Consider the following 27,218-nt stretch of genomic DNA (forward strand, 5'->3'; position numbering starts at 1 on the left):
CATGAGCTGGGGGAGCTTGTGGGATGTGAGGTTGCGGAGGTGGGAGGGGCCGGATCATGCAGAGCCTCAAGAGTGGTGATGAGGAGTTTGGATTTGATTCACAGTGCAGTGGGGAGCCATTGAGAATCTTAAGCAGAGAAGTGGCATGATCAGATTCGGTTTTGGAGAAGATCACTCTTGCGGCTGAGAATGGAAGTGGTTCTTTTCAAACAGCTGCATGTTGAAGGATGTCCCTGGGACTCATAGAGTGAGTCTGGATGGTTTTATAGACACCGGGAGATGCTGTTTTACTGAAGTTGAGATTGTGTTATAAGTATTCCTGACTTGTTTAGTGTTGTTTTGAGTCCTTTAATCCCTGTGTGTGCCACCAACACGTCTCACATCAATCTCATTCCTTGAACTCAGGTGTGCAAAAAATATCAAATTTCTTCCCCATCTCCATAGCTTAAGTCAGAAATCTGGGAATTATCCTCTACTCCTCCTTGGCCCCCCTCTTACCCCAGGTCTGCATAATAGTGAGTCTAGACAGGTCCTTCTACAAAGCATATCATGAATTTACTGAATTCTCTCCATCTTCACTAATTCAGTCCTAATCTATACCATACATTACCACCTGGACCACTGCAGATGTTCCCAACTGGTTACCCTGCTTCCACTCTGGTGACCTGTAATTAATCCGATTCCATGCAGCGGCCATAGTTATTTTTAAAAACTTTACACTAGGTCAAATCACTCCCCTGCTTGAAATCCTCCAGTGGCTTCATAAACAGAATACATTCTATCCTGTGTCCTTGGCTTACATCGCTCTTTAAACTCTGATCCTTGTTCTCTGTTTGACGCCTTCTTTTCCTTTCCTTCTCCCCATCACCCACTGTGCTTGGGCCACATGGAGGTTCTTTGAAACGTACAAAGCTCCTTCCTCTCTTAGCGCTTCTGTGATGCTGTTCCCTTCCTTTATTCTTTGCAGAACTGGCTTTTTCTGGTCATTTCCATCTCTACTTAGATGTCACCTCTTCTGAGAAGCCTTCCCTGACCACCGCTCAAAGAGCCATGCACTTATTCTCCTTTATATTTAACTCTCCCAGCACCCACCACCAACTGATACTTCCCTTGCCTGTCTGTTAATTTGTCTCCTCATGCTAAGATCTGAGCTCCACAAGAGCGAGGAGCTGTGTCATATTCACCACCCTACTTCCAGTGCTTGTGGGTTGAATTCGTTCAGGACCTAGACTGAATGCATGAATTTTCCCGAAGGGCCACAAGGTCCGTCCTGATACTGCGGTGGAGTAAGAAATCTGAGCTGGTGGCCCAAAGGTGGAAGAGCCTTGGCAGGGAGTGGGAATAGAGAGCAGGAGCCCAGAATAAGATTGCTGAGCAGCCTGGAGGTCTGAGAAGCTAGAGAATCAGCAGTGGTGATAGTAGAGGTCCATGCCACTGTGTGCTTTTTGCCAGCAGCTCTGAGCGGCCTGAGGGTGGAGGCGGAGTAGCGTCAATAGATGGTGGATTTGAGCTAAGGATGGGGATTAGCCCTAGAAGATCACGGTAATAAGGCAGTCGGGGTCTCAGGGGAGAGGGACATCCACTGCAGATCCAACAAGAGCCTGTTCTAGCAGGTGCTCGGGAAAACTGTACTGAATAAATGAGTAACCGTGGCATCTAGACCGGAGGAAGTCGTAGCAGGAAGAGGTTTATCCCTTTGGTGTGGGAAAGACATCTGGAGGCCTAGGGATGAGAAACAAGTGGATGAAGCCAAGAGATTTTTTTTTTTTTTTTAAAGAGAAAGGGGTTAGATTCTGAAACCCTGATTCTTGCTCTTTTGTAGATGTTCTACTCTTTCTTTCTGGAAGCTTTCTAGTTTTAGTTTTTAAGATTTGTTTATTCGGTGGCACTGAGTCTTTGCTGCGGCTTGTGCTGTGTTTAGTCACTCAGCGTGTCCAACTCTTTGCGACCCCATGGACTGTAGCCCACCAGGCTCCTCTGTCCATGGGGATTCTCCCAGCAAGAACACTGGAGTGGGTCGCCATGCCCTTCTCCAGGGGCATAAGGGGGTTTTATTGCAGCATTCGAACACTTAGTTGCGGGGTGCAGGATCTATTTCCCTGACCAGGGATTGCACCTGGGTCCCCTGCATTGGGAGCACGGAATCTTAGCCACTGGACCACGAGGGAAGTCCCAAGGCTAAGAGACTTTAAAATGCTAGAAAGACTCGGGGCATTTGGATTTCAAAGATGGGGTGGTTTCCATGATGACAAGGAAGAAAGTGGCCTACATGAAGAAGAGGTTCTAATAAGCTAAGGCTGTCAGGCAGTTTTAAAAATTAAATTATATATGTAATAAGCAGTATATTCACATGGTTCATAATTAAAAGGATATTGGAAGGATAAACACTGAGAAGTCTTGCTCCCACCCAGGTTCACATCTTGCTGTGCCCGCTCCTTGCCACTGCCCCTCCATATATAAGCTGTTCTGTGATTTAATTTGCATCTTTTCAGTGTTCTCCCTGCTCATTTAACAAATATAAATATGCATGTTTCTTCTTGTCCTTGTTGTCTGAAAAGTTAGCAGACTGCACACACAATTCTTCACCTTTTGGATCACTCAACAAATTGGAGAGATTTTTCTTTGGCCGTGCTGGGTCTTCATTGCTGTGTGGGCTTTTCTCTAGGTGTGGCGAGGAGGGGCTACTCTCTGGTTGAGGTGGGCAGGCTTCTCCTTGGGGTGGCTTCTCTTGCTGTGGAGCACTGGGCTCTAGGGCGCTTGGGCTTCAGTCATTGCAGCTCCTGGGCTCTAGAACCCAGGCGCAGTAGTTGTGGAGCTCGGGCTTAATTGCTCCTCAGCATGTAGGATCTTCCCGGACCAGGGATCAAACCTGTGTCAGGTTGGTAGGTGGATTCTTTACCGCTGAGCCACCAGGGAAGCCTGATTGGAAAGTTTTTGCCTGAGGAGTGGAAGTTCTGGAGGGTATTGCAAAAAGGACTAGGTTTGGGGAGGGGGGGCGTGTAGAGAAATTGGAGAGCAGGTCCTTGGGGAACAGTGCGGGAATTAGAGAGAATAAATCATGTGTTTCCATGGAAACGGTTATAATAATTGAGAGTTCTGTTCCAGTCTGGGATGTGGCATCAAATGAATCACGGAGGAAAACAACAATGTGTCATGAAAGCAACTAGGATAACAAAAACCTCTGCCATCCTTTAAAACATAGAGCAATCTTGGGCAACTTGCGTTTTGCTAACCACGGTTTTAAATGAATGTGGTTTTATATTTGAATGTCTGCTTTTTACCGTTTTGTAATCTTGTAGGCTGTATACATCAAACCCCATATGTGGAAGAACACGGCAGCAGTAATGCTCCCCCTTCCAAAGATGAAAGACGTGGACCTTGGGGTAATCTGTTCACGCCTCCCCTCTCCCAGGCCCATAGTGTCAGATATGGCTCAGAAAAACCTGCTCTTCAGCACGGCCCTGATCTGTGGAGCGACTTGGGAGTGACACAAACGTTTTGCTAAGACCTGTGAAAATGAAGCAAGGGACAAAACAAGTGTGAAGGCCGTTGAGTTCCAAATGAGTAAACCCTGTTTCAAGAACTTGAAGAAGAGACACAGTTGGGAGAGTTAGTTTGCTTTCCTGGCCCTGAGAGAGTGTTTCCCCGGGAGGGTCATCATACTAGGTCATCGCACTCCGCATCTCTGCCTTCCTTGGAGACTGATGCCCTCCAGAACTCTTGTTACAGAGCATTTGCATGTGTTATTCTTTTGTTGTTTAATGTTAATTTTTATAGTTTGCTCCTTCGCTCTATTTATTATGATTTCTTTTTTTATATGTTTGCTTATCTGTTGGGCTGTGTCGAGTCTCAGCTGTGGCATGTGGCATCTTCACTGCGGCATGCAGATTCTGTAGTTGAGGCACGTGGGCTCTGGAGCATGAGGGCTCCGTAGTTGCGGCGCATGGACTTTGTTGCTTCTCAGCACGTGGGATCTTAGTTTCCCCAACAAGGCATCAAACCCTTGTCCCCTGCATCGCAAGATGTATTCTTAACCACTGGACCACCAAGGAAAGTCCCTTTCATGATTTCTTGAATCTTTGATTTCTGCTTTGCCCACCTTTACACTTTACAAGAATTTAACCCCTGTGGTTGTCGAGTGAGTTCTGTGGTTAAAATGGTGCACCAAATATGTAAATTGGACAGATAGACACTGTCCAGACCAATTATACAAGTGAAGTTTGTAAAGTGAACAGAGAAAGTCCCCGATAAGGTTATGTGTGTGTGTGTGGTCTGTGTGAGCTCAGTTGCTTAGTCATGCCCGACTCTTTGTGACCCTGTGGACTGTAGTCCGCCAGGCTCCTCTGTCCTTGGGAGTCTCCAGGCAAAAATACTGGAGTGGCATGCCATTTCCTCCTCCCAGTAATCTTCCCAACCCAGAATCAAACCTGCGTCTCCTGCAGTTCTTGCATTGCAGGCAGATTCTTTACCACTAAGCCACTTGGGAAGACCTGATAAGGTATATACACAGCACAAATACAGCTATTTACATTATAAACTTGATTCCCCTAATTCTGAAGTACTGCCATGATAAATGGGCTTCCCAGGTGGTGCTAGTGGTAAAGAACCCACCTACCAATGCTGGAGGCATAGGAGACATGGGTTCAATCCTTGGGTCAGGAAGATCCCCTGGAGGAAGGCATGGCAACCCCCTCCAATATTCTTGCCTAGAGAATCCCAGGGACAGAGGAGCCTGGACGGCTACCGTCCAGACAATCATGCAGTCGGACATGATTGAAGCAGCTTAGCATGCACGCACGCACGCCTGCACCATGATGACTATCCCTTGAATGTTTAATTAATGCTAATATCACTTGCCTTCTGACACTTCCGATGTACTTGTGGTAATGATTTGTCTGATCCAGATCTTTTTTGAAAATTATGCTGGGGAGTTTGAGTGAGGGTTTTCTTATTATGTCCTTATACTTGTGGACTGTTGCTCATGAAAGGTACTGGCCAACTGGGGGCTTGGGGGTGTAGGGAGGGCAGGTACATGTCATGGTGGACATACAGCTAACATAAAAAAGCTCAAATCCAGCAGCACAAAAGATCTATCACAGGAAGTGATCAGAAATAGAAAAAATGAAAATAGCCCAAGTGTTCGTCAGTAGTATGAAAGTTAAACATATAATGGTATATCCATGATACTTTCAAAAGAATACGGTCTTTCTGTCTTTCATATTGTCATCCGTATTTGTCATTGTGGACAGACATCCATGACATAATATCAAGTAAAAATAGAAGCAAATCACAGAACGCTATGATTAGTAGTGTGAGATAAACTGTACACAGAATCATTTTATTTAGGTAATATATTCAGAGCCCCTACTCTCACTGAACTTCCCCCCAACATTTTATTAGGAAAAAATTTTTAAAATACAGAAAAGTTAAAAGAATTATACAGTGAGCATCCATAATACCCGATACCTAGATTCTACATTTAGCATTTGATTATATATGCTTTTTTGTTTTTTAAATATTTATTTATTTGTTTGGCTGCATTGGGCCTTAAGTTGCATCTTGCAAGATCTTTCATTGCGGCTCTTGGACTGGCTAGTTATGGCTCGGGGGCCTGGTAGCTCTGCTGCATGTGGGATCTTAGTTTCCTGACCAGGGATCGAACCTGCATCCCCTGCTTTGGAAGGCAGATTCTTAACCACTGGACCACCCGGGAAGTCCCTGACTGTGTATATGCTTGATCACATGTCCCTCCTTCTTTTTGTCTCTGCATCAACCTATCTTTAATGCATTTCAAACCAAAATGCAGACATCAGTACACTTGACCCCTGAACTCTTCAGCACGCACCTCATTTCACCAGAATTCAATATTTGTTTTTGATCATTTTAAGGTAAAATTTGCATACAACAAAATGCATGAAGTATTGTGTCATTCTGTGAACTTTGAAAAATGCATGCTTAAAAACTAATGGGAGTATAAACATTAATCGAAACATATCACACTAACAGATGTAAAGTACAACTGTGATGTTTACTGTATGCTGGGAGAGCCTGAGGGAGTGGGCTGGGCTCTGGCTGCAGTCAGGGAAGGCTTCCTGGAGAAAGAGGCTCTTGAGCTTTATCTAAAGGATGAGCTAAGTTAACTGTGCCAAGAAGGGAGGGAGTAAGTGGAAAATCTCAGAGTGTCTCTTCTGGGACTTCCCTGGTGGTCGAGTGGTTAAGACTCCATACTTCCAATGCAGGGTCTGCGGTTTCAATCCCTGGTTGGGGAACTAAGATCTCATGTGTGGCATGACCAAAAATGAAAAAAAAAAAGTGGTCTCTTCTTCCTGACCCCACTGCAGACCAGGCCTGTTTGATCTGTGTGGCAGCCAAGCGCATAAACTAGGTAGGGTGGGTTCAGTTGTCATAGCCAACAGACCCCCTAAATCTGTACTGATTCAGACACAATAGAAGTTCAGTGTTCATTCATGCAAAGTCCGAGACGGGTGTTTCTGGCCTTGCCCACGCTCTCCATATGGTGATTAAGTGACCCAGGTTCCTTCTGTCTTACACGGCTCCATCAGTCCCTACAGCCTTGTTTTTGTCTGTACTCGGAGAGCGGAGGGGGAAAGAGTGCACAGAGGAGGCACAAGCTGCTTCTTAAAAGCCTTGGTGTGGATGTGGTACCCGTCACTGCTGCCTACATGCTGTTACAGAAAATTCAGTCATGTGCCTCAGAGCAAGGGATGCTGGGAGAGCAGTTTTGGTGGAAGGATAGTGGCCTCAGCCATGCTCCCTACTTTTCAGCCTGATTGGAATTTTTCTTGGTGACAGGAAAGACCTTCTGACTTTAACCTTTAGAACTCCCCATTTTTCATTCCCCACAAACAAAAAACATTAAGCCTCTCTTGATGACATTTCCTTGTGTTCACATCATGGAACATGCCAGGTGTTACTGCTGCTTTTCCTGAAGCATAGCATAAGCCAGGAATAAATCAAGTAGGAAGAAGTCAACAGCTTATGAAATGAAAAGGAAAAGTGGAAAGTCTTTGGAAAAGCAGGTATTACTTTTATCTCTTCAAAAAGCCCCATTCAGGTCTTTTGCTTTAAATGCATCAAAGATGATCAAAAATAAAAAGCCAAGAAGTGAGAGGCAAAACCATGAAGCTTCTTCTGGTGTTTGACTTTCCTCGAGTAATGACCAAGAGGCTGATGATATTGAGTGCCTGGATGTCACTGAGGCAGCTGTTGAGGGTTAACCCAGTGGCCCCCGGAGACTCAGTATTTGTGTACCACCCTCCAAGGTGGTACACGCCATCACCCATAGCTCAAGATTCAGACTGTATAACAGGGTTGAGTATAGCCTTGGCCAATTTCCCAGCTATTAGCTATTCATGCACCTGTAATTTTTTTTAACATGCATGTACTTCCTTTATATTATCTTAAATTTTTTTTTCTTTAAATGATTTAGTTGACTTCCTTCTCTTCTTCTTAGCATTGCCCTAAGTGATAATGTATGTGAAATCACAGGCTTGATCTAGCAGTTACATATTTGTTTTAATATATCTTAGGAGAACTTATTAAAAGAAAAGTAATTTTGTCCTTGTATTGCTGATGGTACAAATACCACATTTTACAAAAAGAAAATTGTCTTAAAGGTCTTTCAGTCACATGACAATTTGGTACTTCAGTTACCATTGTATTCCTAAGAACATGAAGTCTTTTGTTGCATTTTTGTTTATATCCAGAAGGTACGGAAAGTCTCTGATCTTTCCTCTCCCCTATATCCTTTCCTTTAGATAAGGAGCATGCTCACCGTTTCCTGAATCCTTAAAGATGTTTTCTGTGATCTTGACTTTCCCTTTCTTGTCCTTTACTCACTGACTATATCAGAGAATCAAATTGCTCTTTTGAGATTTGCTGCCTCCACTTCCTTCCCACTCACCTGTGCCTTATCCTTTTGCCCTGTGACTTCTACCCTCAGGAACCTCTGTTTCACCCATTATCAGTGATCTCGTAAATCCTAACTCTCCAGATCTGAGTGTGAGGCATGGTGGCTGCTTATGAAAGCAGCGGGCAGACATGAGGGAAAGGAATTGGGGCTAAGGTTGGAACCCATACCTGGGAGAAGTCATCATTTTTATAATAACTGTCTGCTGACAGCGTAATTAAGGATTTCTTCATTCAACAGGTATTAATTGATCTTTCACTATGTGTCAGACACCCTTCTAGGTGATGCTGAAACCTCAGCTTCTCCGTACCAGTGCCGAATCAAATCTTGGAGACAGAGTTTTGGGTAAAGTAGAAAAGGATAGGTTATTGCTTTTTCAGGCAAAGGGGGACACAGCAGGCTAATGCCTTCTGAACCAAGTGCCCCCACTTGGGGAAGATACTGATACGTTTTACAGTAATTGTTCACAGAGGGTGTGATCAAGCTTGTGGATATTCTTCCAATGGGTTGGTGGTGAGATAAGTAGGAGTCAACATCACTGACCTTCAGTCCAGCTTGTCTGGGGTCTGCATGCTTGTGGGCAGCATACCATCATTAATTATTAATTTCTCCCACCTGGACGGGGTTTCAGTATCTGCACAATAGCTCAAAGATATTGTTGTGTGTACCCCTTGATGCGGAAATAGGACCTTGCCCCAAGGCTGCTCTTCACTGTTTCTCCCTGGTCTAGCATCCCCTCCCTTCCCTAATTAACAACTGCTTGAGTCTGCCCATTGGAACTCAGGGAAGGTCATGTAGGTCGAATGAAGGCTGTTTCCTGTAATCACTGAAGTGGGGGCCACAGAAAGACCTTGTGCCCAGGAGCCCCACAGGGCCCTGCATGGTACCATAAGTGCAGAGAAAATGACTGTGAACAAAACAGGCAAAATTATGTGCCCTCGTGGAACATATATTCTCATGGTGGTGGTGGTGAAGAGGCTGATGCTATCACCTAACGTTTTGAGTCCTCACTCTATGCCAGCTTTGTTGTAAGGGCTTTGTATGTATTGGCTCATACTTCTGTTGTAATACAGCTGCTAATATCCCCATTTTACAGTTGAGGAAATGAGATGCAGGCAGTTGAAATAAATGTCAGAGAGCTAGTCAGTGGCATTTAGCAGACTGGGTTTGGTTTGAATACATGTGATCGGAGGCTTTTAAGTGCTTGATACTTTTAACACTTGCATTTCTGGTCTCAACAGCAGTCGTCTCACCATGTCACAAGTATATTCTAGAAAGTTGACTGTTTACCCCTCTTATTTTCTCATCCTCCACCCCTTTCTCTTTCCCTCCAAGTCTAAGCAGAGTTTGCATGCCTCTGCCATTAGATAGACGGCATGCCCATCATGATGGAAGGCTCCCGGCGTTCTGTTCTCCTTCCTTACTTCGTGTTTGTCGATCACCTGTCTATGTGCCAGGGCTCGTCGGCAGGGATTCCTAGGAGGGCTCCTGAGAGTTCGCTTCTCTCTTCTAGCGTCCTCCCTTCTTACCTCCTCTGCAGGCTTTGCTCATGGGATCCTCCAAGTCTTTGAGGCCTCTCTAGTGTTTGCAGTAACTTTTCAGCTGGTTTCTTTTCAACTGTCAACTTTCATTTCTTCTAACCCTCACCAGCTCTGTCAGCCATCCCCGCCCTGTACAGTTCCACTCACCCATCTCCGCTGCCTCCAAATTTTATTGAGCTCATACTCATGGCCAGGGACCATGCTATTTTTTTAAAATAATTTTATTTGTTAATTTTTGGCTGTGCGGGATCTTCATTGTGGGGTTTTCTCTAGTTGTGGTGAGGAGGCGCTGCTCTGATTGTGGTGCACAGGCTTCTTACGGCAGTGGCCTCTCTTGTTGCGGAGCACAGGCTCTAGACGACAGGCTCGATAGTTCTGGCCCATGGGCTCAGTTGCTTTGAAACATGTGGGATCTTCCGGGACCAGGGATCGAACCTGCGTCTCCTGCATTGGCAGGCAGATTTTTTACCACTGAGCCACCAGGGAAGCCCCCAAGCTATGGGTTTACATGGATCACATGTATTAATTCTCACCACAGCCCTGCAAGGTAGTTACTGATGTTAACCCTATTAGACCTATTTGAACAGCAAGGAGGAGGTAGGACCAGGACCTGAAATCAGGTTTTATGATTCCAGTTGCCTCTTTTCCATCTCTGACAGCACTCTTCTCTACTTTGGGGTCCACTCATCTCCACCACACTGCTAGTCTTTTTTGAAACCGTTTAAAACGAAGACTTTATGGGCTCCTCCTTACATCATGAAAAGAAAAACTCTATCTTATGACTAATACAAAGGCAAATATATTAACATTGCATGTTAAAGTATCTTCTTCAGCCTAAAAGTTAATTCTTTTTCCCTCGTGATTTGGAAAGAAATGAAAAATATTTTCCTGAGCCCCTGAAAAGATCATGGTCCCCAGTGTGCTTGAAGTTGGCCCTGGTTGCTGACACCTGCCCCAACAGTGCAACCTTCAAGCTCTCTCCCCCAAAGCTACTGGGGTACTTAACTAGCATGTGCTTTGAGTTTGGGCACGAGAGAGAAAAATGCAGAGCTCCACCCCCAGACTCCAGTGTCTTCCTCTGGATCCAAGTAAAGCATTGAGTTACCCCAGGAAGAAATTGCCTGAAGAGATGAAAAGGCAGTTTAGTTTCTACCAGTAACAAAGGGCTTTTCTAAAGTCTCGGAGCTCCCGTTGTGGGAGTCTATCCTAATTTTAATCTCATTAGCGGTATGGATTCACACGCACACATATACGTCCATACATTAGAGGTGGTTATATAATCCTACAGACAAAAGCTCTTCCCTTTACTTCAACCTGCTCTGCTATCTTCCTGCACCATATGGTGAGTCCTTTTATCATATGGTTCACAGATAGCTCAAAGTCTTTGCTACCTGTTCCCTTAATCCTTTTCCAGAGAACCTTTTGACATTGGCTGTCTGATCTTGGATTCCTGCCTTCTCTTTGGTTCTATCCCAATTATGGCTGCTTCCTCCCAGCCCCCAGTCTTTCGTATGCAATTCTGATTGCTGAGTATTTTTGCCAACTCATCTTCCCCAGTCACTTTCTGAAATCATCCAGGTCTCTCATCAATGAAGTGACTTGCTGCTTTTCTGTGGCCCCTATTTTCACCCCTTGTGTGCGGTGTTCAGTCACTGAGTCATATCCTGCTCTTTGCGACCCCATGGACTGTAGCCTGCCAGGATCCTCTTTGAAGGGGTTTTCTAGGCAAGAATATTGGAGTAGGTTGCCATTTCCTCCTCCAGGGAATCTTCCTGACCTGGGTATTGAACCCACATCTCCTGCATCGGCAGGCAGATTCTTCACCACTGAGCCACCACGTAAGCCCCAATTCACCCCTCAGGAGATAGTAAATTACAGAACAAGAAAGGATTAAGAGTCTATTTTCCTGATAAAATTAATTATATCAAAGAAAGTGAAACATTTGGAATTTCAAGCTTTCTTGTCAAGCCAGAGTGACGAAAGGGGAGGGGGGGATTTATTGGGCAGACATGGCATGTTTTCTGTGTATCTCCCAGCTTCCAAAGGCAGGAAGTGCAGCTGGGATGAGAAGCTTCCAGGAACCCAGTCATCATTGTCTTCATCCTGGGGACCCCCCATCTGTCACCCCAGCTTCTTGCTGATGTCTCTTGCTGTGACTGTGCCTCAGCAACACCTCACTCAGCCCCTAGCACTTCTCCATTCTCAATAGAATCCCCAAATCTAGAATAGCCTAGAATTTAAAGCCCTAGGAAAAAGACTGATGGGCCAGTATGTCTCAGGGATCATGAGATCCAGTTAGCTATGGCCAGGAGGACAGGTCACTTTTCCAACCATCTGTCAGGAAAGACAACAGGAATGGACTCTCCAAAAAGCAGCTGTGGTCTGGGAAGTTCCTCAAAGAGAAGGAAGAAGATACTGGACTGTATGGCACACAGCCTGTGTTTCCTTCAAGTCTGTATATTCTTCAAAACGTTGCCTGGCTCTTTGGGGAAAATAATAAGAAGTTAAATCTAGTTCTCTTACTGAAGGGTCAGATAGAGCCTATTAACATGGAATCTCTGTCTCAGGTGATAATTCATGGCCTCTGGTCCAATTACTGTGCTGTCATAGTGCACCCTCTGCGTATCCATTTCAGCCGCATCTTTACATGCTATTTCAGAAATTCTTGCCCTGTTAAGATGAATCCCTGTTTACTAAGTGTAACCCATAATCTTTTCTACAACAAACATGATTGCAGAAGCCTATAGATTATAATCATCCAATGCCCGTGGTAAATATTTTGAATGCCAAGTATGGATGGTTAATATAACTAAGCATGCCATAGTTTGTTCAATCCTTACCCGTCCCTCAGCTCCACTTCATATTATGTATTGTGGTGCTGGTGGTAAAGAACCCACCTGCCAATGCAGGAGATGTAAGAGATGCAGGTTCAATCCCTGGATCGGGAAGATGCCCTGGAGAAGGGCATGGCAACCCACTCCAGTATTCTTGCCTGGAGAACCCCATGGACAGAGAAGCCTGGTGGGCTACACAGGGTCACAAAGAGTCAGACACGACTGAAACAGCTTAGCATATATGCATGTGTTGACCTCATTGAACATCGCTGCAGAGATTGATAATATATTCTGAGCACTGAGAACCTGTCTAAGTGTTTTATATGCATTGCTCATTTAATCTTAACAATGATCTTAAGAGGTGGGTGCTGTCATTATTCCCATTTTGCAGATGAGGGAGTGGAGGCTCCGGGTTGAGCTCAGAGGCTCCAGTATCATGCAACTGTGGATGCAGGTTCAAACCTGAGTCTGGCTCCTGAATGTATAGCCACTATGCCACACAGCCTCCAGGGCACTCAGCATACTCCGCTCCCCTCGAGGAAAGCCCATTCTCTCTCAGTCTGTGACACCAGCCACAAAGGGAGGCTTGTGTACGCAGAGCACATCAGATTATAGAGAAATGGGATTCTTTTGTCCGCCTAATTGTTGAAATGAATGATGAACCCTTAAGGGTTTCACTGTGTTTTCTTTTGATGAAAGGCATCAATTGTTGGTTTGTCTTCCCTGAGACTGTTTCAAAAGCAGTTGAATTAAATCTGCTTTTATTTTAACCATCTAGCTTTGTCAAATACAATGGATGATTCAAAGAACATTAACTAAGCCAACCTACAGGTCACCAACATTGATTTGAGCTCAAGAGAGCACGTCAGTAACTCGAATTGATACGTATCATTTCCACTGTATCAGTTCTCTGATATGAATAATTAGAAGTAATACAGCCAGAGTTTTGAAGTATAATAGTTGTTTTGAATTTCTTATTACAACCCAGTCAGACATTTCTTATGGAATCCAATGAACCATCTTCATTTAAAACACAAGGGCTCGGCGTTTCAGGTTTAAATCTTCATATTCCTTCTCCTCTTCCCAGCATCGACTATGAGTCATTCCTTCCATGGGTGTAGTGACATTTGCCTAACAATAGCAGGTCCACAAGAGCCAGAGATGACTAGGCCAAAAGTACCTCCATTCTAAACTTCGTTTCACACTTCCATTGGCTTTCTCTGCTAGTGGGGAAAAAGTTGACACTTGATTAAATCTAGTGGGTGACATGGCATCATTTTAAAATTCCACCTGTCATCCTGACCTCTGATCTGAAAATTCAATTTATCTATCACTCAACTCCATGCTTCCCCCATTATAAACATCTCCCACTTGAGTGGTACATTCATTATAATCAATAAACCCACATGGTCACGTTCTTATCACCCCAAATCCACAGTTTACATTAGGGTTCATCCTTGGTGGTGTACATTCTACATGTCTAGACAGATGTATAACAATATGCATCAACCATTATAGTGTCTTACAGAATAGTTTCACTGCCCTAAAAATCCTCTATGCTCCGCCTGTTCATCCCTCCCACCCCCTTACCCCCTAGCAACCACTGATCTTTTTACTGTCTCCATGGTTTTGCCTTTTCCAGAATGTCATATAGTTGGAATCATACAGTATGTAACCATATAAAGAGATTTTATTTTAAATAAGGAAAACCTTACATAATAAATCATGAAATAACCCAGTTGATCTGCATGCTGAGTATCACTGCTCTTATTTTTGTCTTGCCAACTTGAACACTGTATCCACAAAGTGATGCAGTCCTACCCAGATCCACTCTATTAACTCCCAATTAGCATCCTTTCCCCACTATACCACTTTTCAATTTTTCCTGAAGTACTTCTTCAATTTGCAAGTCTACCCAAGTTGCTCCTCCAAAAGGAGCTATTAGAAGCCAGAAACCATTTCTAGATGGCTAACTTCTAGTTTGCTGCTAGAAGCAAATGTATTTAATTCCCTTAAACCACATGATTTTGTATTCTATTTTGTGAGTCCACCATCAAATACAAAATTTGAACACACATATGTGTGGATATGTTATGCTTAGAAAATATGACCCAAAGTTTAAATAATAACAGTACACTTTGAAGAATTAAATTAGGGCCTCCAAGATAACCTAGAATATGTTAGGACATCCTCATGTCTGGTGAAAGTTGAAATTTGGGAGAACCTCACAAGGTAAAGAAAGAATTCATCAACTATGATGAGCATGGTGTATTGAGTTCTGGTTCTAGGTGTTATGCTCTTAAGATGACATGTGACTTCCCAGGTGGTCCAGCAGTAAAGAATCCACCTGCCAATGCAGGAGACGCAGGAGACACAGGAGATGTGGGTTCGATCTCTGGGTCAGGAAGACCCCCCTGAAGGAGGAAATGGCAACCCATTCTAGTATTCTTGCCTGGGAAATCCCATGGACAGAGGAGCCTGGTGGGCTACAGTCCATAGGGTTGCAAAGAGTCAGGCACGACTAAGCATGCACACTTTCTCTCTAAGATGCTGTGTATCATTGAATCACTCTCACGACCCTGTGACGATAGACTGTGGTCTACATGTACCCCCACATCCACCTCTAGGGTCTCCTGGTTGGAATGGCTCTGTCCCTCATTCCATGCCTCTGGCTATCAGAGGTTGGGGGGCCTAAGCCAACTCTTCAAACCCAGCCCAGTCTGAAGGTGGGCTTTGCCAGAGAAGATGAGTCTAGAGGGGCCTGGAGTTCAGGGTGTATCATCGCTTTCCCGTTCAGAATGTTAGAAGATGACAGATGGTCTGCTGATTCTGCGGGGAAGTCCCGTCTGGCCTGAACATGCCGCTCCCTGCGGGAGAGTCCTCTTAGCCTCTCCAGGAGAGCTCCTGCCAGCCCCACCTCTAAACACAGACAGTATGACCTTGCCTTTTACTCTGGGCTGCGCATAAGGATCTCCTGGGAAATAGATTTTGCAGAAATTTTGGTCTATGGCTCTGGTTCACTCTCTGCCATCTGGAGAATGTGGGAAGGAACTGCTGTCCCCACTGAAGGAGCCGGAGCATCCCTCTTATTCTCTGTATTTATTCTTTCACTTTAACAACATTGCCTGGGACTTCCCTGGTGGTCCAGTGGCTAAGGCTCCATGGGGAACTAAATCCCACGTGCTACAACTAAGAGTTCACATGCCGCATCTAAGACCTGTGCTTACTGGCTCAGTCGTGTCCGACTCTTTGCCACCCTATGGATGGATTGTAGTCTGCCAGGCTCCTCTGTTGATGGGATTTCCCAAGCAAAAATGCTGGAGTGTGTTGCCATTCCCTTCTCCAGGGGATCTTTCTGACCCAGGGATTGAACCCCTGTCTCCTACATGGGTAGGCCGATTCTTTGTTGTCTGAGCCATAAAAAAAATGGCTTCATATGTGCCAGACTCTGAACTTCACTTGCGTTATGTCACTTGCTCTCACAACAGCCCTAGGAAGGAGGACTATGACTATGCCCCTTTTGTATATATGAGGGAACCAAGAGTCAGAGAGGTTGAGTAACTTGCCCAAGATCACATAGCAAGTGCATGATAGAGTGATGCTTTGGATTCAGAACTGAACTTGTACCTACTGTGATTTTACAGCTCTAATTAGATATAAACTTCGAGCTTATCAGTTTTGTCAAGGTCACAGTCTCATTCTTACATCAAAGAGCTTGTCAGGATACCTGCTGTGTTGTAAAGAGAAGAGGATGTGGACGCTCACCTTCATCTTGTAACCCGGCGGCACCCAAGTCTCTCTCAGAATCCTCCTCCTGAGTGGGGGAAAGCCCCCAGAAGAACAGTGGCCAGTGTTTGCCCAGCACTCCAGCCCCTGATTACAGTACCATCCTGATGGCCTCTTGCCAACTCACCACCTCATCCTCCCCTAGGGCAGGCCAGGCCTGGCACAGGAAGGCCCCCGATATTTAGAAGATTCCGACTTAATTGGTCTGAAGTGTGGTCCAAACATCAGCTTGTAAAAGCTCCGCAGGGAGTTCCAGTGTCCAGCCCGGAGAAACAGGAGCTCAGTATAAGCAGACATGCGAGGCAAAGCCAAGCAAAGGGTAGGGGAGTGGGGGGAGACTGGATTTGCCTGAAGACAGAACTGAGCTGGTCTAAAGTACTCTAGCTCTTCAGAGGGAAAGAGTGGAGCCAAAGTAGGAGACATTCATAGAGAGCAAGGGGACCCTCAAAGAGATGGAACCCTAAAATAGAGGAGGGTTCACGCTTGCCAGAGATCAGCTCCACACACCACCACCCCCCACCATCCCTCCGCAGACTCGCATCCAACCTTGTCCACAAGCCAGCTCTGTACTGTGGTGGGTGTGGGAGAGGCGGGCAGAGGGGCTCGGGGTCCCCCTGGAGGCCTGCACTCCACATACCTGGCTTTAACATGCTTCTGCATCCCTCTCCCGTGCACCCTCAGCTCCCTGCACCTTACAGATCCTCTCCTCCCGAAGTACTGCTTGGGGACTCTGTGAGCCCCAGACGTGTCTCTCTCTCTCTCTTTCAGATGCACCGTCTGAGCTCATCCAGTTACTGTCTTTTCCTGACCCTTGCATATTAGTCAGGCTTGTGGGCACTGACCATGCTTGATGGCACAGTCTCACTTCTGCCTCCTCTGACTGTCGCAGAGATGCTGCTAAGAACATCATCCATGGCAGCACTGCATCTTCACGATCCACACGAGACATTTCTTCTAGACCTAAGTTCCAGGGAAAACTTATTTTTCTCTGCAACCAATGATTTTCCTTATAGGAAATATAAACTTTTGTCATCATTTCATGTAATTCTGGTTGCTTTGGCCTTTAGGAAGCTAATAGTACAACACATACAAACACACATACTATATTTATAAAATACACACATATATTGGGTTGGGAAAAAAGTTTATTTGGGTTTTTCTGTACCATTCTTAAATACATAGTATGTGCTATATAATCATTTTTAACCAGCTTTACCAAGGTATAATTAACATAACATAAAGTCCACTTGTTTAATATTATATAATCTTGAATGCCGCCTCAAGTATATTGTGAATTATAAGTTGGATGTAACCATAGATAAATTAAATGATGCTGAGAGCTAAATCACTAGAGACTTTTAGTGACCTAGGCCTAGGGATTTTTTTAAAAATTCTTTTCTCTTCACTCATGGGCTTCCTAGGTTCCCAGGTTCTAGTGGTAAAAAAAAAACCGCCTGCCAGTGCAGGAAACATACAAGACTCAGGTTCAATCCCTGGGTTGGGAAGATCCGCTGGAGGAGGGCATGGCAACCCACTCCAGTGTTCTTAAGAATCCCATGGACAGAGGAGCTTGGCTTACTACAGTCCGTGCGGTCATAAAGAGTCGGACACGACTGAAACAACTCAGAATGCACACCCTTCACTCAGATCTTTTCATTTATTTATTCACGAAATATTTATTGAGTGTCTAGATATTGGTAACATGACAATGAAGCAGTCAAACCCAACAGCTGCTCTCCTGGAGCTTCCCTTCTAGGGAGGGAGAAAAGAAACCAATGGAGGTGAACAGGATGCCAGATGTGCTGAGTGCTGGGAAGAGGAAGGGAGTGGGGAGTGACAGAGGGGCTGCCACTTTAGAGAAGGTGGTCAGGGAGGACCTCTGCGAGGAAGTCACACTGAACGAGGTAAGAAATTACGCTGTTGAGCATCTCCAGGGAGGAGTCCTGCAGGGAGTGTCCGTGGAGGTTGGGAGCAGGTAGAGTGCAAACAGAGGATTATGCAGGAGGCAATTGCAAGAGACCAGGGTGAGAATCATGGTGGCTTAGATCAGGAAGGAGGTGGGGGGTGGACGTTTTTTGAAGGTATAGTTGACAAAACTTGATGCTCTGGATGAGAGATGGAAGAGAGCGCAATTAAGGGAGGCTCAGTTCAGCTTTGAGCTTTCAGCAGGCGTCGGTTGAACTTGGGGGAGTAGGGAGTGGGGCCTTGGTCTCCAACTATCACTGCCCTCTCCTGTCAATAAGCACACAGACCCACAATTCCCTTGGGGCCAGGCTCCTCAGCCAGTTGAGAGTTGTGTTCAGGGCTCACAAGCCGTCTCCTTGGTCATTCTCTGAAAAGATGAAGCTGAGGATAACCGGCAAGGCTAGTGGACAGAATTGTCTCCATCCAGTATATATATTCAAGTTTAACTGCTGATCCTGTGAATTCCACCTAACCTGGTGATGGTGATTTAGTCACTAAGTCGTGGCCGACTCTTGCGACGTCATGGACTGTAGCCCACCAGGCTCCTCTGTCTATGGGATTTTCCAGGCAAGAATACTGGAGTGGGTTGCTATTTCCTTCTCCAAGGGATCTTCCCAACCCAGGAATTGAACCCGGGTCTCCTGCGTTGCGGGCAGATTCTTTACCGACTGAGCTATGAGGGAAGCCCAACCTGGGCAGAGGGTCTTTGCAGATGTCAAGTTCAGATGAGTTCAGGGTGGCCCTAATCCAATGACAGATCTCCTTATAAGAAAAGGCCATTTAGACAGAGACACAGGGAAGAATAGCATGTGAAGACGGAGGAAGAGACTCTGGTGGTGTGTCCACTGCCTGAGGCTTGCTGGCAACTGCAGAAGCTGGGGGAGACCTCTGGAACTGATCATCCCTCAAAACCTTAAGGAGGAACCAACCCTACCTCAATTTCTGGTCTCCTGAAGTGTGCAAGAATAGACTTCTGGTTCTTTGTTATTGTAACTAGTACCAGTTCCTAAGTACTCGACATTTCCCCAGCACGGTGCTGAATTCACGTGTACCGTTTTCCTACTTTATCCCCTCGAGTTTCCTTAGCACCACCCAAAGCTGAGCATTGGTAGTTTCCCTGTTTTATAGATGACGCAATTAAGGTTCAGAAAAGGTAAGTGACTTTCCCAAGGCCCCACGGCTAGTACGTGGTGGAACTTGGATATTTACCAGGTCTCCTATTTCTAAAGTCCGTGACCTAACCATAATGCCATCTTGTCCCGTCCCCCAAGAGCCAAGGTTCCAGGCACATTTTGCTGTTTGGATTTCCCAGTAAAGTTCATCTCCACTGACTTTCCAGTTAGGAATCCCTGGGCTACTCTCCATTTTATCTGCTGTCATTGGAGCTGCTGCTGTTTATCACATCTCTCCCAAAAGATTCTCGGGGAACAGATGTGGCTTGGAATTTGATAAGAACATCACTTCAGCACAGTCTTTCAGTCTGTTTGGAATCCTCACCCGGGAGATGGAGGGACAGCTGAACAAACAGCCCACGCCCTCGATGATGGTATTAACTGAAGTGGAAGCTCCAGAAACTGCAGACAATAAAAAATCATGTCTACAGAAAGGAACATTTTAGAGCATGGCCATCGCCATTGCTGGTGCTACGGCTGTTTTTCTGCCATTTCTTTCTCTTGTTCCAACTCTACTTGAGGGCACGGGTGGAGTGGGGTAAGATCTTCTCAGCCACTTACTGCTTAGAAGTAGGGCCATGTCTATCCCATTTGTAGGCGCATCACCAGTGCCTAGAGTCATGGCTGACACAGAATTCCCGGGAGAGCTCATGGACTGGATGGATGAACTGGAATCATGGCCGCAGCACTAACTCAGACTGAGCTCATCTCGACAAGGAGATGACTGATTTGTTAGTGGCTGTATAAGAAATGGAGAAATGACCTACTGTTCTGTCTTTGGCCGTGAGTTAGACCATAGGGGCCGAAGCCTCAACAAGTGAGATGGGAAGGGAAAGGAGAACAGGGCCAGGATCTGGAGTCAGATTTGAAATACTCCGCAATAATATGCAGACGGTGCAGCCTCATGACTCAACCCTTGATTCGTAGGGCTCAGAGAATCAGATGGTTAAGAGCATGGACTCTGGAGACAGATAAGCTCCAAGGGTCACTTCCTAGTAGAGTGACTTTAGACCACTCGCCTCACTTCTCTAAGCCCTGGCTTCCTCCTCTGTGAGGGGCAGTAGCAGTGCCTGCACTCCATCTGTGTGGAATTATAGGAGATGATGCACCGTGTAAATAAGAAGTCGGGGTAGTTATCATTATCAGCCCCAAACTAGCCACCTTCCCTTATGTGCTGGTCCCCCAACGTGGCCTGCTTTCTTCCTGGCGCATACACGGGCCCATTCCCTTTGAACGTCCCCTGTTCTCTGTCCAGCCACCACCCCACCTTGGTGTCAGTGCCGCTCTGTCTGTTGCAGACGATTGTTTGCTACATCTCAGAGAGCTGGGAGTTAGAATCTGGAATTTGAATTCTAGAGCTTGAACACTCACTTCCTATCAAGGTTTATGGATCCAACTTTGGTTAATTTGAAGGGAACACAGTTTGCTTCCCTTTGCCTGGAATATGCCTCCCCCATCTCCACCTTGCTAGTCCTGGCAGTTCTCCAGGTCTCAGCTTAACCATTACTTCCCCAGGGCATCTTTTGCTGGCCCACCAAATCAGGTTAAGTCCTCCATGTGAACATTCACCATGGGCGCCATGCATTTCTCTTTCAGGAGTTTAATCATAATTGAATGGGAATCATTTGTGCTGGTGTGTAAGCTTCCTGAAGGCATTGTCATTCTGCATCCTCAGCGCCCAGAATATCCCAGATGCTTAATTCATGTTTACTGAACAAATGAATGAATTGGCCAGTCTTCTGAGTCCTGGATGAAACTAGGAAAGGTGATTCATTTGGAAGGCAGAATGAATTCCATTTCCGTTACCCATCTCCACTGAAGCCTTAAACATTTTTTGATGGAAAAGAGTGTGCATAACGAAACACAGAACATAAATAAAGCCAGGTAACAGGGGCCACAGCTGACAAGGCTGGGTTGCTTTAGGGCACATGTGAACTTAGATGAATCTATTCTAGTTGCCTCCTGTTGTACCACAAATTGTCCCCAAACTCAGAGGTCTAAAACAACAACTGTAGCCCGCCAGGCTTCTCTGTCCCTGGAATTCTCCAGGCAAGAATACTGGAATGGGTAGCCATTCCCTTCTCCAGGGGATCTTCCCAACCCAGGGATCGAACCTGTGTCTTCCACACTGCAGGCAGATTCTTTACCGTCTGAGCCACCAGAGAAGCCCAAAAATCCCAAAACAACACCACTTGTATATTATTACCTCTCATGGTTTCTGACAGGCAGAAGATTGGGAACAGCCCCTGGTTGGTTGTGGTTTGGGGTCTGTCCTGCAGTGGCTGGAGCTGGGATGGCTAGGGCTGGAGCTCCCAGTGCTGTCTGGACAGCAAGCTCTTTGCGCTTTCCCCAGGCCTCTCCTCTCCACATGGCCTCATTCTGTAGCCTTGCTGGCACGGTGGCCTCAGGGCTCCAAAGGCAGGTGTCCCAGGAGAAACTGACAGAAGCTGCTGCCTCCCGAGTCACAGAGTGTTCCATTCACTGGAATGGTCACAGAGGCTGCCCACATTCAAGGGGACAGAGCACAGACTCTGCCCTTTGAGAAACAGCAAATATCTGTAGATATGTTTTGAAACCATCACAGAATATCACTTCCCTCATGATGTGAGGAAAGCTCCCGGGAAGCTCTCAAAAAGCCCTCCAAGGACAGAAGGATTCCTGTTGAAAGGAAAGCTTGATTATATTAACTTGACTTGTCTTACAGTTCCTTTGACTGCAGAAAAAGTGTTGGGAAACTCAAAAGAGTTCTGTTTTACCTGTAGAACGTCCTCCCTCTTGTATTAAATGAGTCGATTTGATAGTGCCTCAGAGGCTGCCCACATTCACATGGACAGGGTACAGACTCTGCCCTTTGAGAAATAGCGAATATCTTGGACTTTCAGTGGCTTCCCTGATGGCCCAGATGGTAAAGACTCTGCCCATAATGTGGGAGACCTGGGTTTGATCCCTGGGTCCGGAAGATCCCCTGGAGAACGGAATGGCAAACCACTGTGGTATTCTCGCCTGGAGAATTCCAAGGACAGAGGAGCCTAGAGAGCTACAGTCTATCGAGTCACACAGAGTCAGACATGAATGAGCAACTAACACACCACACACACACACACACACACACACACACACACTCAGTTTCTCAGAGCAACAAATTTAGTAATTAGAATCAAGGGGAGGTGCTTGTTAAAATGCTCACTCCCAGGCCACAGTGAGAGCTTCTAGACCAGAGGTGGCACTTGACACCTTGTCTTGTAAACAGATATCCCCACGTAATCCTGAGATAGGCGGGTATATATGCAGTGTGTGCTCAATTGTGTCCGACAGGGAACCCGTGGACTGTAGCCTGCCAGGCTCCTCTGTCCACGGGATTTTCCAGGCAAGAATACTGGAGGCACTGTTGTTTATAAAGAATGGAATTTGCCTTGTTTTACATCATGTACTAACCTGATGCTATTTGACTTCCCAAAATGTTTATTTTGTATTAAGAATTTGAGCTCCTCAAGCAATAATTTTGTCTTACAGGATCTTTAAGAAATAAAAATCCACTCAAGGTAGTATAAATAAAATAATAACTTTATTGGGGAGTCACAGAGGTTTCTATGGAAACAGCCAAGCCTCCTGAGAGATTGGAACCAAGAACTGGGAAGCAAAGCCTTTGATCATTCCGACATTCTTGTCCTCACCCCACACCCCCACCACCACATCTGGGCCATTTTTCTTTGCCTGTGTGTGGCAGGAAAGGAACACTTATTGCTTCTTGGCCTTTTGGCTAGATCAAGTGTAGGAAAAGACCACTTTAGGCAGATCTGTCTGTTTCTCTCTTCAGGACCCCAGACTAACTGCTGGGAGTATCCTAATTCCACATTCTTAAATGAGAGAATCTGATTGGCTCGACCTTGGTCAGTTCTCTACCTCTGATCCAATCAGCTGTGGCCAGATAGGTCCCCCTGCCCAATCAGAAGATTCTGGTAAGGATCTGGAAGAACTGAAAAGTATGCTAGGGTCCATTTCCAAGTTAAACTTCAGCCGTTTTTGATAATGTAGTCACTCTTGATTTTTATCGATCTTTTTTGAAATAGATGTTCTAGAACAGGGATCAGCAAATTACCAGTGCTGGACCCACCGCCTGTTTTTATAAATAAAGGTTTACTGGGACACAGCCACACTATTCACTTGCATGAATGGTCTTCTGATTCTGGCTTATTCTTCCCCTACCCCTGTAGCTTAGGACAGGGCAAGGCACTGAAAATCTTCACACAAAAAATAACCGTAACTCCAAATGCAACAGTATTTTCTAAGTTGTAAAGCACACAGTATTGATGATTTGCAAGAAGATTTTAGTTTAGTAATATGAGTTTTTAAAGGTGGTAAGCAGATGCAATATGAAATAAAATTAAATTGCAGCATGATAAGGTTAGTCTCTCTTTTTATGTTTTCTCTTAGTCTTTCTAATTACTTGAACCAAAGAGCCTCATTTGTTGACTGCATGCCACTGATAGCTAACATTTGCTAATATCACTTTTTTCCTTAAACAAGGAGCAAACGCAGGACCTGGCTCAGAACTTCAGCAGCCAGAAGCATCCAGCTAAAATCTCCTAGCGCTGCTTTGTTCGTATTTATTTTTCTGCTCATCTTTCATTTAAGGATGTGATAGGCTTGCCATTAATGGTGGTGATCCAGAGTTTCCTTTTCAGATAAGTGTGGTTAAGTAAAGATGTGACCAGGTTTTAAAAATACTGATGAAATACCAGTTTATGTGGTAGGGGAAAAATGTGAAAAAAAAAAAAAGGCACATGAATGGTGACTGAAGTTAGGAAACACCTGCATAAAGTCCCTGACACAGCTGCAAAGCAGTCCCGTGGTCCAGAGGAGGGAAGTGACCCATTTGGTCTCGTGGATCATTGAGGGATATAGACAAAGGTGACATCTGAGTGGAATCTCAGATTCTCAGGGCAGTGAATGAGTATGAGAGGACGCTGCAGGCAGTGGGAATAGAATAGCCACAGGGAAAGAGAGAACAGGACGTGGCCATGGAATTGTTTCACTTGAGGGAGCCACTGAGGGACTTAAGGCATTTGAGTAGCCTGGTCAGATTTGCATTTTTTAATTAATTAATTTATTTTAATTGGAGGCTAATTACTTAACAATATTGTAGTGGCTTTTGCCATACATCGACACAGATCAGCCACGGGTGTACACGTGTCCCCCATCCTGAACCCGCCTCCCACGTCCCTCCCCATCCCATCCCTCTGGGTCCTCCCAGTACACTGGCCCTGAGAGCCCTGTCTTGTGCATCAAACCTGGACTAAACCGTCATTAGCTCGAGCAGGTTCATCTCTCTGAGCTTCAGTTTGTTTATCTGTAGAATGGGGGTAGTTGAGACAGACATATGCTGCCTGCCCCTGGTGCCTGGGAAAATTCCCAGACATCTGTCTTGCTCCTCCTCCAGGCAGGGGTCTGCACTGACTTTCAAGAAGTCCAGGGCCCCTCTCCTGGGTCCTGGGGTGGTGGTGGGTGGGTGGGTGGGGTGTTCACAGTATTCAGGATTGTTAGACTGTACATTCACCAGTGGTGACAGGACAGCAGGTCTGTCCACACTTACAGCGCTGAGCCCCTCCTATGTCCTGGGGGGTCCTCCCAGCTGACAGCTCGGCTTCACTCCCGCTACACATTCACCTCTGGTCATGGCCCTCCCTGCTCTTGTCCCAGCCCTGGCCTCCTGGGGAATCTGGGAGCAGAAAACCCCTGTCTTCAGCCTATTCCTTACATCTTAGTGGAGTCACAGTTTCTGCCTTGGTGAGGGCTAGGGAAGGAAAAACGGCTCTGGGTACCTGTGAGGGAGCAAAGAGAGATGGGAAATATGTGTGTGCAGACACACATTCCAGCACTTTGAGCCCTGCTCTGCCCAAGCAACTCCTGGGAGGATCTGCTCAGCTTGGCAGCTCGTATTTCCGTGGCGAGGCTGGGGGAGAAAGAGGCTGCAAAAGCCCTCTTGCTTCAGAAGTATGTGTGTCAGGGACTTTCTCCCTAAGAGTTCTAAGTTCCTGGATCTGTGTCACCCACGGCCACCCCTGGCCATGATGAGAGAGAAAATGGTGCGGCCAGGAGACCACACAGAGGGGTGGGGAGCTTGGCCCAGAGCTTCCTGCAGGAATCCAGGGAAGCCTCTCACATCCAGGCAGGAGCCCAAGGAGCCTGGGACCTGCCCTCCTGCCCCGAGGCTCCCTCGGGCCCAGGCCTCTCTTGCTGTCTCTGATCCTCCAGCCAAGTCAGGGGTGAGTATTTTCGTTTCCTCAGCTACCTAAACTCCTGGAGGATTCTTCTGGAGCTGTGACAAGTGGAGCGTATAAAGGCAGAGACCTTGAGGTCAGGTTCAGTTCAGTTCAGTTCAGTTGCTCAGTCGTGTCCAACTCTTCGCGACCCCATGGACCACAGCACGCCAGGCCTCCCTGTCCATCACCAGCTCCTGGAGTTTACTCAAACTCACATCCATTGAGTCAGTGATGCCATCCAACCATCTCATCCTCTGTCATCCCTTTCCCATCCCGCCTTCAAATTTTCTCAGCATCAGGATCTTTTCAAATGAGTCAGTTCTTTACATCAGGGGGCCAAAGTATTGGAGTTTCAGTCTCAGCATCAGTCCTTCCAATGAATTCAGGACTGATTTCCTTTAGGATGGACTGGTTGGATCTCCTTGCTGTCCAAGGGTCTCTAAAGAGCCTTCTCCAACACCACAGTTCAAAACCATCAATTCTTTGGCTCTCAGCTTTCTTTGTAGTCCAACTCTCACATCCTTACATGACTACTGGAAAAACCATAGCTTTGACTAGACAGACCTTTGTTGACAAAGTAATGTCTCTGCTTTTTATAAGCTGTCTAGGTTGGTCATAACTTTTCTTCCAAGGAGCAAGTTTCTTTTAATTTCATGGCTGTAGTTACCATCTGCAGTGATTTTGGAGCCCAAAAAATAAAGTCTGTCACTGTTTCCACTGTTTCCCCCATCTATTTGCCATGAAGTGATGGGACCAGATGCCATGATCTTAGTTTTCTGAATGTTGAGTTTTAAGCCAACTTTTTCACTCTCCTCTTTCACTTTCATCAAGAGGCTCTTTAGTTCTTCGCTTTCTGCCATAAGCATGGTGTCATCTGCATATCTGAGGTTATTGCTATTTCTTCCTGCAATCTTGATTCCAGCTTGTGCTCCATCCAGTCCAGCATTTCTCATGATGGACACTGCATATAAGTTAAATAAGCAGAGTGACAGTACTCCTTTCCTGATTTGGAACCTGTCTGTTGTTTCATGTCCAGTTCTAACTGCTGCTTCTTGACCTGCGTACAGATTTCTCAGGAGGCAAGTCAGGTGGTCTGGTATTCCCAGCTCTTGAAGAATTTTCCTCAGTTTGCTGTGGTCCACACTGTCAAAGGCTTTGGCATAGTCAATAAAGCAGAAGTAGATATTTTTCTGGAGCTCTCTTGCTTTTTCGATGATCCAACGGATGTTGGCAATTTGATCTCTGTTTCTTCTGCCTTTTCTAAATCCAGCTTGAACACCTGGAAGTTCTCGGTTCACGTACTATTGAAACCTACTTGGAGAATTTTGAGCATTACTTCGCTAGCATGTGAGATAAGTGCAATTGTGTGGTAGTTTGAACATTCTTTGGCATTGCCCTTCTTTGGGATTGGAATGAAAACTGACCTTTTCCAGTCCTGTGTCCACTGCTGAGTTTTCCAAATTTGCTGGCATATTGAGTGCAGCACTTTCACAGCATCATCTTTCAGGATTTGAAATATCTCAACTGGAATTCTATCACCTCCACTAGCTTTGTTCGTAGTGATGCTTCCTAAGGCCCACTTGATTTCACACTCCAGGGTGTCTGGCTCTAGGTGAGTGATCACACTATTGTGATTATCTGGGTCGTGAAGATCTTTTTTGTATAGTTCCTCTGTGTATTCTTGCCATCTCTTCTTAGTATCTTCTGCTTCTGTTAGGTCCATACCA

At 45.7% G+C, this 27,218-nt stretch overlaps 1 protein-coding gene across 2 annotated transcripts in view; it reads left to right on the forward strand.

Annotated features, from left to right (window-relative positions):
* Window positions 1-27,218, forward strand: part of PRKCB (protein kinase C beta) — a 359,602-nt gene that overhangs the window by 269,099 nt on the left and 63,285 nt on the right. The gene's annotated exons all lie outside the window — the stretch shown is intronic.

The sequence above is a fragment of the Cervus canadensis genome, chromosome 32 (assembly GCF_019320065.1).
Source record: "Cervus canadensis isolate Bull #8, Minnesota chromosome 32, ASM1932006v1, whole genome shotgun sequence".
In the NCBI taxonomy this organism is placed as follows: domain Eukaryota; kingdom Metazoa; phylum Chordata; class Mammalia; order Artiodactyla; family Cervidae; genus Cervus; species Cervus canadensis.